The sequence below is a fragment of the Glycine soja genome, chromosome 20 (assembly GCF_004193775.1).
Source record: "Glycine soja cultivar W05 chromosome 20, ASM419377v2, whole genome shotgun sequence".
Taxonomy (NCBI): Eukaryota; Viridiplantae; Streptophyta; class Magnoliopsida; order Fabales; family Fabaceae; genus Glycine; species Glycine soja.
This window is the reverse complement of record NC_041021.1, coordinates 45,205,722-45,215,040: the sequence shown is the minus strand read 5'-3', so window position 1 is coordinate 45,215,040 and position 9,319 is coordinate 45,205,722. Positions and strand designations below refer to the sequence as shown.

Below are 9,319 nucleotides of genomic sequence, written 5' to 3'. Positions count from 1 at the left end.
TAATAAGTTATTCATTAAGGATTCAATACATTTCCATGCTAAAAACTCAATATTATTGATTAAATTAAAATAATCACGTGTCCATTGATCACCTTGTTTAGTAATTTTTATGATCCTATAAATTATATATTTGTTTATTTTTAAGCAACAAACCATTAATCACATCAATTATGATGACTCATCTTTAACGGCAATAATTAGATAAAAAAAATCAAAAACATTTTTAAATTATAATAAATAAAAAATAAAGTAAAATATAAGATTAAAAGAACATTTAATCCTTAATCAGCATATGTCCACATCATGTGGAAATTTGACTTACAAGTTTAACAAATTTTTTAATTACATGGACACACAAGTTAAAATTAAATTTTGTGAATTTAATTTTTATGTATTGTTAATGTAAAATATTTTATATTATTTTTCAATAAAAATATAACATGATAAATATAAATTTTAAAATAATTAATTAAAAAATAAAACAATCAACAATATAACAATGTTTTTATTAGACGATGATGTAAACAAATTTACATTATGAATACATAAATTATTAACTCAAAAAATAATTCATATATTTGATAAATATGTTTGAATCATCTGTGGGTGACTCATCCGTCATAACGTCGTCATTTATTCTCGTATTGTTAATTATCATAATCAAACAATAGAATTGGAAGGTAAACTCATTTGTGAGTGAGAAGATTTGAATCCTTAATTTTATTTATTTTTCTCGTTATCCCTTCATCCTTAAGTCCCCTTCCCAACCACCATGTCAATCCACGTGACCATTGTTATACTGTATGCCACCAATAATTTAAATACGAAACCTTTACGTTTAAAGTATAAACAACTATTTCGTGACAAAATTCATACAAGCCTTGAATCCATAACTTTCCGAGTGAAAGAAAAATCTCACCTTAGAATAACATCCCCCCGAAGCCATACATGAAATACACAAATTAAAGAAGAAAGCACGTGAGAATGAGGGCAACAGAGTATTGTCATGGATAATTAGAGCAAGATAAACCATGTTAAAGTACTTGTTATTGCATGAATTTAGATATAGATATGGAGCCACAAAATCAATGATTTAGATGTGACGTTCGAAGTTTGAGATATTTATTGTGAAATGGTTTAGAAACCGGGAAATGCTTTTTAAGATTCAAAACAACTTAAAACATTTGATATTTATGAGTTATCTTTTTATTTGTAAAGTTTGATTACAACCTTGTGATTTCGTGTATAATTCTTCATTACTTGTCCTTATTCATTAGATTTATGTTCTTTTATGACATTTTTCTATATTCAAGACTTTGCTACTAAGTGGAATCACATTGTCTTGGTTGTATCACTTTCTCATGTTACTGGTACTCACAAGATGTCTTGTGGATCTTAGGTAGTACGGGAATTTACATACACGGTTTAATTAACTAAACTTGAATTGCTTTTAAGATTTATTCTTTTGCTAAAATACAACTTGGTCTTCTTTTTTTTTTTCCAATTTGCAAATTTGACTCCCTATTTAAAATAAAAATATCTAGTCCCTATTTTCAAAAAAATAGGATATTTGATTATTTAATCTAAATTAGTATGTCGACCACTAATAACATGTTTCGAAACGCGTTAGAATCATGTTGAATGGAAAAAATACATTTCTGGATACAAAAATTACAAAACAAGAAAAGAATTACTTTTGCATTACCTTTAAAAGAAGACAGACACAGACACACTATAAGTTATTAATGTTTATAATTTCTTAAGTGACATATCAATATAATAATTATATATAATATTTTATTTATTAATGACGGCATGATTCAATTCAATAAATAATTGTTGTAAAAATATATAATTTATATTTATTTTCTATTTTTTATTAAAAAAATCATGATCACCAAAAAACAAACTAATAAAATCATGACCATCGGAAAAAAAAAACTAATAATCACATGTCACGATAAATTGTGCCTGGAAGTCAACATTAAAAAATCGACGGTCGAAACATTAAATTGGATGGTAGGATTCAATTTCTGGATTTTTGAAAACTTGGTAACTAAAGGTCTCCATTGTTTTAATAAGAAGAAAAAAATTATGGATTAAAAAAATAAAAGAAAAAAATATATATTTTAACCATTATTTTTTGTAGTTCAAAAATATTAAAAGACAGAAACTAGGATTACAAAGAAAGAAGAAAACCTTCATGAGTATAAAGAAGAGTTAAGGAGAGCAATAGACTAATTGGGTTAGAATGCATAATAATTAAGGCAACAACTAGAAAAATAAAGGAGATTTTTTGCATAAAAAGGAGATAAACACCAATAAACTCAAATTCAAAGTAGAAAAAGATCTGATTAGAGTTTAAGAAGACCCAACTTAAGAACTTAAAACCTACGGAAGGATGATTCAAATACGACTATTGTTGTTGACACCCCGAATTTTTACTAAATGCATCCATTCATCATCTTTTTTTCCAATTCCCTCCGCCCCTCAACATGCCCTTTTTCTGAAAACTTGATTTTTAGGGGAAGAAAATAGAAGAAAAAACCAGTGTATATTTATATATCGAATAAAATGAATAAAATATTATAATAATTACATTATTTTTTAAAATCAAAGTAGTAAAAAATTAATTTTAAAACAAACATTGGTTTAATTAATCAGTAGGTCTTTAAACTATTTAAATTTTTATATTATGTCTCCAAATTTTTAAAAAATGTTATTCAGTTCTTGATTTTGTAAAAATTTTATAATTAAGTCCGTAGAGTTATCTTATAAAAACTTTAAATAACAAAAAAAATACAATTGGCAGCAGTTTTACAAAATCTAAAAACTCAATTCCAGAAATTTTACAATATCAAAGACCTAATTACAATTTCCTTTTAGTTTGGAGACTTGTATTGAAAATTCCTACTCCAGACATTTACTGATGAATTTAACCAAAAGAATTACATGAGAACCAAAATCATGAATGGAGAATTACAGAGCAATCTTTTCTTTTTTTTAAAAAAAAAAAAAGAAAAGAAAAGAAGCAGCTAAACTTATTAGGCAGACACAAAATTTATGTTTGTGTCACTGTCAGTGTTGCATCGCGTGTGGTGGTGGACTATGGACCAACAACATATAATATAGAAGAGAAAAGGACAAGGACCACATCATCTGTATGTGTGACGCTGGCTAGCGTGCGTCATCCCCTGGGGTATGCACGGTGGGACAGAGTAGTTTTGGAAGGGTTGCAGGATGGGAAACAAATATGATCCGTTAGATTTGGACCATTTAAAATCAGTGGCTAAAATAAGGGATGGACTACCATGGGGATATTACACTGGAATAACGTTGGTAAAAAAAAAAAAAGGAAATTGAATAAATGACTTAGATTTTTAATTTTCAGCAGTCGATTTTCATTTTTCTACACACCCAAACCAGAAAACACTATCCATGAACAAAAATTGAATTTTTTTTAACCCCTGCTATGAATCTCAGATGAGCAAGAACATGCCGCAGATCTGATAACTCCGGCGAAGAACGAAGTCGTGAAAATGGTTGTGCATTACGACGCTGATGCGAGGGCTCTGAGATTGTGCATTTCGAGTCACGAAAATATAATAATTTAGATCCATTTTTAGATCTACACGTTACAACAAAAACAAATCTGAAAGCCATGCGAGGACGTTAGATACGTTATAGATCCTAAATTGACAAGAACAAGTGGCTTTTAAAAATCTAAGCTTTGTAATTATGTCTGTTTTTTTGGTTACTTTGCTCTTTTTGATTGTTGAATTCTTCCCACTCAAATTGGTAGCGGAGAAGAGACAAAGAAAGGAGAGACAGAATGTTGACGATACGCACCGTGCATATCAAGAAGCCTCTCTCCTCCTGCTGTTGCTAATGCTTCACTGCCACTGCAGCAGGGTAGGTTAAGTTCTGTCTTTCTGCTTCTCCTTTCATTGTCACAATAAGCCTCTTAACTTGTCACTAACCTACCCAACTCCTATCACCATCCGTGCAAATAAATGCAATCAATGGCCCTTCTTTCTCTCTTGAAATTACCTTCTTTCTTTGTAAGAAGCTGATTTGCCAATTTAGCAGCAACAAAGGGCCACCTTCATTTTCAAATGCTTGTAAGACATTACTACACCAATAAGGTACTGAAGTATCTCTAAAACCTAAATTTGATTTTGATGACTCATAATAGTCACCAATTGCCCCTTTTCTTTCCTTTATGTTTTGCTTTGCTCATGTCATGGTTGGATCTCCTCTGGCCGTGCTTGTTATATGTGTAATTTTGGATGCTCTTGATAATAATTTGTTTTTCTTTTATCCTTGCTCTTCCATGTTGGTAATTGCATTGTGGATACAGAATCTGTTGACTTTCACAAATTACAATTGTGCATCTGATTCATTTTCTGTATTGGTGTATTTGGTTGGAGAGTAAATGTGTAGTAGAGAATTATGGGTATCGTTCATTTTGTGATTAGGAAGTAGGAAATTCATTTCTTTTGCTTAATTGCACTTTTGTTCCCTCAAGAATCATGATTGTGCGATTTTAGTCCCTTATGTTTCAATTGTTCTAATTGGGTCGACCAGGTTTCACAAATGTTCAATCCCCAGATTTCAATTGTGTCTCCCAGGCATTGCAAGTGTGCAATTTTAGTCCCCGGGTATTGCAAATGTGTGATTTTTGTCCCAAACAATTAGTTTCATGACAATGACTAAAATCACACAATAGTGGTGCAGGATCTAATTGGCACAATGGAAATATGGGGACTAAAATCGCATATTTGCGATGCCTCAGGAACCCAATTGGCACAATTGGAACCTAGGGACTAAAATCACACAATTGCAATACTTGAGAGACTAAAAGGTTTTGAGAAGAAAAAGTGAAATTGGGTTTATAGGGGGAAGTACTTCTTTATTTGGCATTTTCAGGCAAAATATCAAGAAGTTTTAAAAGTAGCTTAAATTTTCTTTGCCGTGGGATAAAATTCTTCATCTTGATTCACCATTCTATTCATTGCAGGGCTTCTTGAAGTGAATCTTACTAGTTAATATTTAGAGGACCATGGCCATAGTTATTTTTACTTATTGAGCTGGAGTTTCTCCTTGTATTATCTTTTGTTCTCTTTTTCAACAGGATTGCTTGTCTTCTTTCATGTAATTTGTTTCTTCTTCTGTCCATAGTGGAAAATTGTTACTTAAAAATAATGGTGGGGATTTGTTTAATTTATCCTACATCCCTTACTCTGATTGGATTCATCACATAATCTTTTCAAAATTATAAAGTATAGTTTACTCATAGCCTGTAACTACCCACTGACAGAAGCTACTAAGTTGCTGACTTGCCATGAGTCCCGTGACTCAATCTAGTTGGTAAAACCATTTTAAAAATTCTAACCTTGGTAGACCTTTGTATAATATTGGAGATAAGTAGTATAGGTTATTCTTTTTAAGAAAAAAGAGCTCTCAGCTGCCAATGGTTTTTCCTGTCTCAATTTAGTATACTGCCTAAGCTGCTAAATTCATCTAATGTGGAGTTGTTAGGACTTAGGGTATTTACTATTTAATGCCAATAGGGCATGTTATTCATGATAAATGGAGAAAAAGTACATTGGTCGTTAATGCTACTTGAGTTTGAATATTTGATAAATGCTAAAATAATGTTGGTACAGCAGTGTAATAGTTTTGTACAAGTCTCTTGAAGTTCATATCTCACATACACCCTTGTTCCTCTTATCCGCTTTCTCTGCCAATTGGGACAGTTCCATTTTTGTTTCTAGAAAAGATGTTTGATTGAGACAGTCTTCTCTTTGCATGATGTCCTTATTTGCTGGTTCCATGTTTTCTACTTCCCTTGGAATTTCCAGTTCTATTAGAACCTTGGTGGCAAGGAAGCTTCTGATTTGGCATTTTTGTTGGGATTTCTAGAATCCTTTTATAAATACAATTCCTCTCTGGTGCATGGCCAATAATTATATAAAAATCCTCTCTACATGTAATCAAGCCTATATCCCCTTTCTTTTGGCACCACAACCACAATTTCCTCGTTTGGTACTAATATATATATGTTTCTCCTCCATATAATTCGTTCTTTTTGGATTAAAGCTCATCGTTTAATTTTCTTCTCCTTAATTACCCATATATGTCATATTTCCTTATGTTTCTGTTGGGTCCCATTACCAGGTTCAGGTTTACTACTCCATTTTCTTCAATCTACACATAAATGATGCAGCAATTATTGGTATGTTTCAATTGGTTTCAGCTCAATATTGCTAGAGAGGGACAATGTTTTTATGGAATTCATTCATATATGATTTAGGTGTGAGTTAAAATTTTTGTGGTCAAACTTAAATGAAGATTACTATCTTATCCTATGCCTGAAATCTGAATCACTCCGCTAATTGTTGAATCCTTTCAGTTCAAAATTCCATTCTCGTCATAACTGAACAGTCAAATACAATGGTTAACACATGCTTTTAAAAAAATTACACATATGTGTCTGATGCCGCTCGTAGCAATTAGATATACATATACCTAGTATATTTCTTTTCAGAATGTACGTCTATTTGTGTGTGTATGATCTATTTCTTTGAAACTATTAATTAATCTGCTTCAAACTCAATAGGATTTGGGTCACAGAACGAAATGTATCATGTAGTGGTTGTGTAAATTAACCTTATGTATAAGCAGATATTGATTCAACTTGTCACACTCTTTTATTTATTCCTAGTTATCTAATTTTTTTCTTTCTTGGACAACACCAATGTTGAAATATGATTTTACTCCAGGAAGATGCATGAGTTCTCCATTGTTGATGGTTTTGTGGAGATAAGTGAATGCATGGCAGAGATGACCAAGTACGTTGTTAATGAACCATCTGTTGGGCTTTTCTTATCCAACATCATGCTCAAAATGAAGTACCCAATATCATCAAAGTTAAAAAAAATGTTGTTAAGAAGTCTCATGAAACAACTTTGCACACTGAAGATTTGGAGGACTCTGTCACGATGCTTCAATCAATGAAAGAGTGTGGATTTCCCATAGCTGATAAGATGATCAGAGATTAAAAAATCTCTGATAACTATGGAAACAAAACAACCGAAAAGAGGGTTAATCCGTCCAGCAGCAAGTTCTCATTCAGAAAGAGCTAGTTTCTTGGGTAATACCGCATTTTATGCTCAGGAGGGCAATGAAAAAAGGAGTAACTATTTTTCAAATGTTTTGAAGTCAGCAAAACAGAAGGCTAGCAGCTTCAAGTGGCGACAGCTTGATACTAGGGGATCGATAGATTCCATGGATGAGAAGCCACCGATGTAACCCTAATTTGCCATTGTCAGTCACATCTGTAAGCGTTACTTCATCTTTTCAGGCTGCCGAAACTGATGAGTTGCCTGTATCAAGCCAGGTTGAAGAAGAGCTTCAGCATGAACAGACTGATTTAGTGATATTAGCACTAATTTCTTGTCAGTATCAGAAAGATTTGACGACTTCAAAGCTAATAAAGAAGCTAAACTAGCGGAGTGGCTGGATGGAACTGGGGACCTTGATGATAATTGCGGTACAGGTGATGAGAAAAGGTCTTAGCTTTGGCTATACTTCAATAAAATGCTTCATCCCGTACATGCTGTTGTACAACATCAACTTTCTCTGATTGTGATTATAAATAAAATTATTTTTTTGTAATTCTGTAGAGATGTTCTTTAAAGTTTAAACAAGCATGTTACTGTACGGGGTTTGATCATGTATGATATTGCATTCCTTCTACCTGGAACTTCAATATTTATTTCTTGTGTCAACCGAGAGAAAAGGAGCTTTTCAAGAAGGATGAGAAAATAAGACTTGGAGATTAGTTAAATGCTTTATTTATAGAAGGCTGAGTTTTATGATGACAGGTGCTTTTGTACAAATATAACTGTTGATTATGAACTTAGAGAATATAATGGATGAACCGAATTCCAAATGGGTTACATTAGGATCATTCCTTTCTATAGGAAAGACTTCAAGAAAAGTTGGAAATGTAGGGTTATTTTATTGTAAAGTGCATTTGGAATTAACGAAACAATTATTGTTTATTATTATTGTTGTTCTTGCTCTTGAAGATAATTTTGTTAAATTGCATTGCTATTTTTGTTTTTCCATTCTTGTCAAAATGGCATTGAGGACAACTGAATTGAACTGTATGCGTTTGACTCTCAACCAGTCAAGTATAGAAAGTTCAAAAATCAACTTTGAATTACTCATGACGAGCAATTTTCTTGCTAATCATTCTGATAATATCACTATAAGTTGAGTGCTTTAGTTGCAACGCATATAAGGGAAATGCCTAGCATTGATATTAATGGATAAAAAGGAAGAAAGGAAAAAGTGAAAGAGAGATTCACGATGAACGGTGATGACGATAATTGTGCTTGATTTTAGATAAAATGGAGGAGCAAAATTTGTTTGTTTTTAAAAACAAAATGATTTAATCGGCTTAAAAATTTGGACTAAAATTATGCACACAATCTAAATCAAAGAAACCAAGAATATAATTAAGCCTATTTACACTCTTTTAGAGGGTATTTTGAATTTTAATTGGCAGCGTTTATATTTTCCCCTTTAAAAGCCACTCGTATATTATATTTGCTGTTCTAAGTATCAAATTGGTACTACTCTCCGTCATTATAAGATGTTATGTCATTGTTTATGAGAAGCTATGCTAACACCTAGTTGTTAGGTTCTCCCTCCCCCCTGGGCCCTGCTGTTGCCATGAGCCATCGCATCTGTTGTTTATTAGTAGTTTAATGATAATACATTTTGTCAGTCGTATGTACTAATGAAGGATTTATACGAATAATTGATGAGAAAAAGGGTTATATATTTAAAATTTAAAATGTTGTAGATCATTGTCTAATCACAACTCATCAATATACAGTAAGCTGGTTAATTTTATAATAATTACTTTATTAACCATAAATTATGATTAGACACATAATTTTACATTATCAATATATAACCTTTAAACTCATAATCAATTAGCATAAAAGTGGTTTCATATTTATAAGTAATTTTGAGTTAAGTTTTGGATGTCAAACACAATTTTTTTACGCTCATAACAAGTTTTATGGTCTCTTAAAAAAATATTTTAGTTTTTAAAACACATCTTTTAGTCATTTTTTTATATTAGAAATCAGTTGTTAAAGTTAAATAATGTAAAATCATTTTATAAAACAGTTTTTAAAATTAAATTTAGAGAAGAGAATCAAACAAGCAATGTTTGTGTAAAATCACAGATTGAGAACCCTTCAAGGGAACTTGCGCACAATGTCCAAAAATGCTAAGT

General features: G+C 31.5%; 1 pseudogene; it reads left to right on the top strand.

The window, feature by feature from the left end:
• The first annotated feature begins 3,406 nt into the window (after positions 1 to 3,406).
• On the top strand, positions 3,407 to 7,852 carry LOC114403871 (annotated as a pseudogene).
• The last annotated feature ends 1,467 nt before the right edge of the window (positions 7,853 to 9,319 follow it).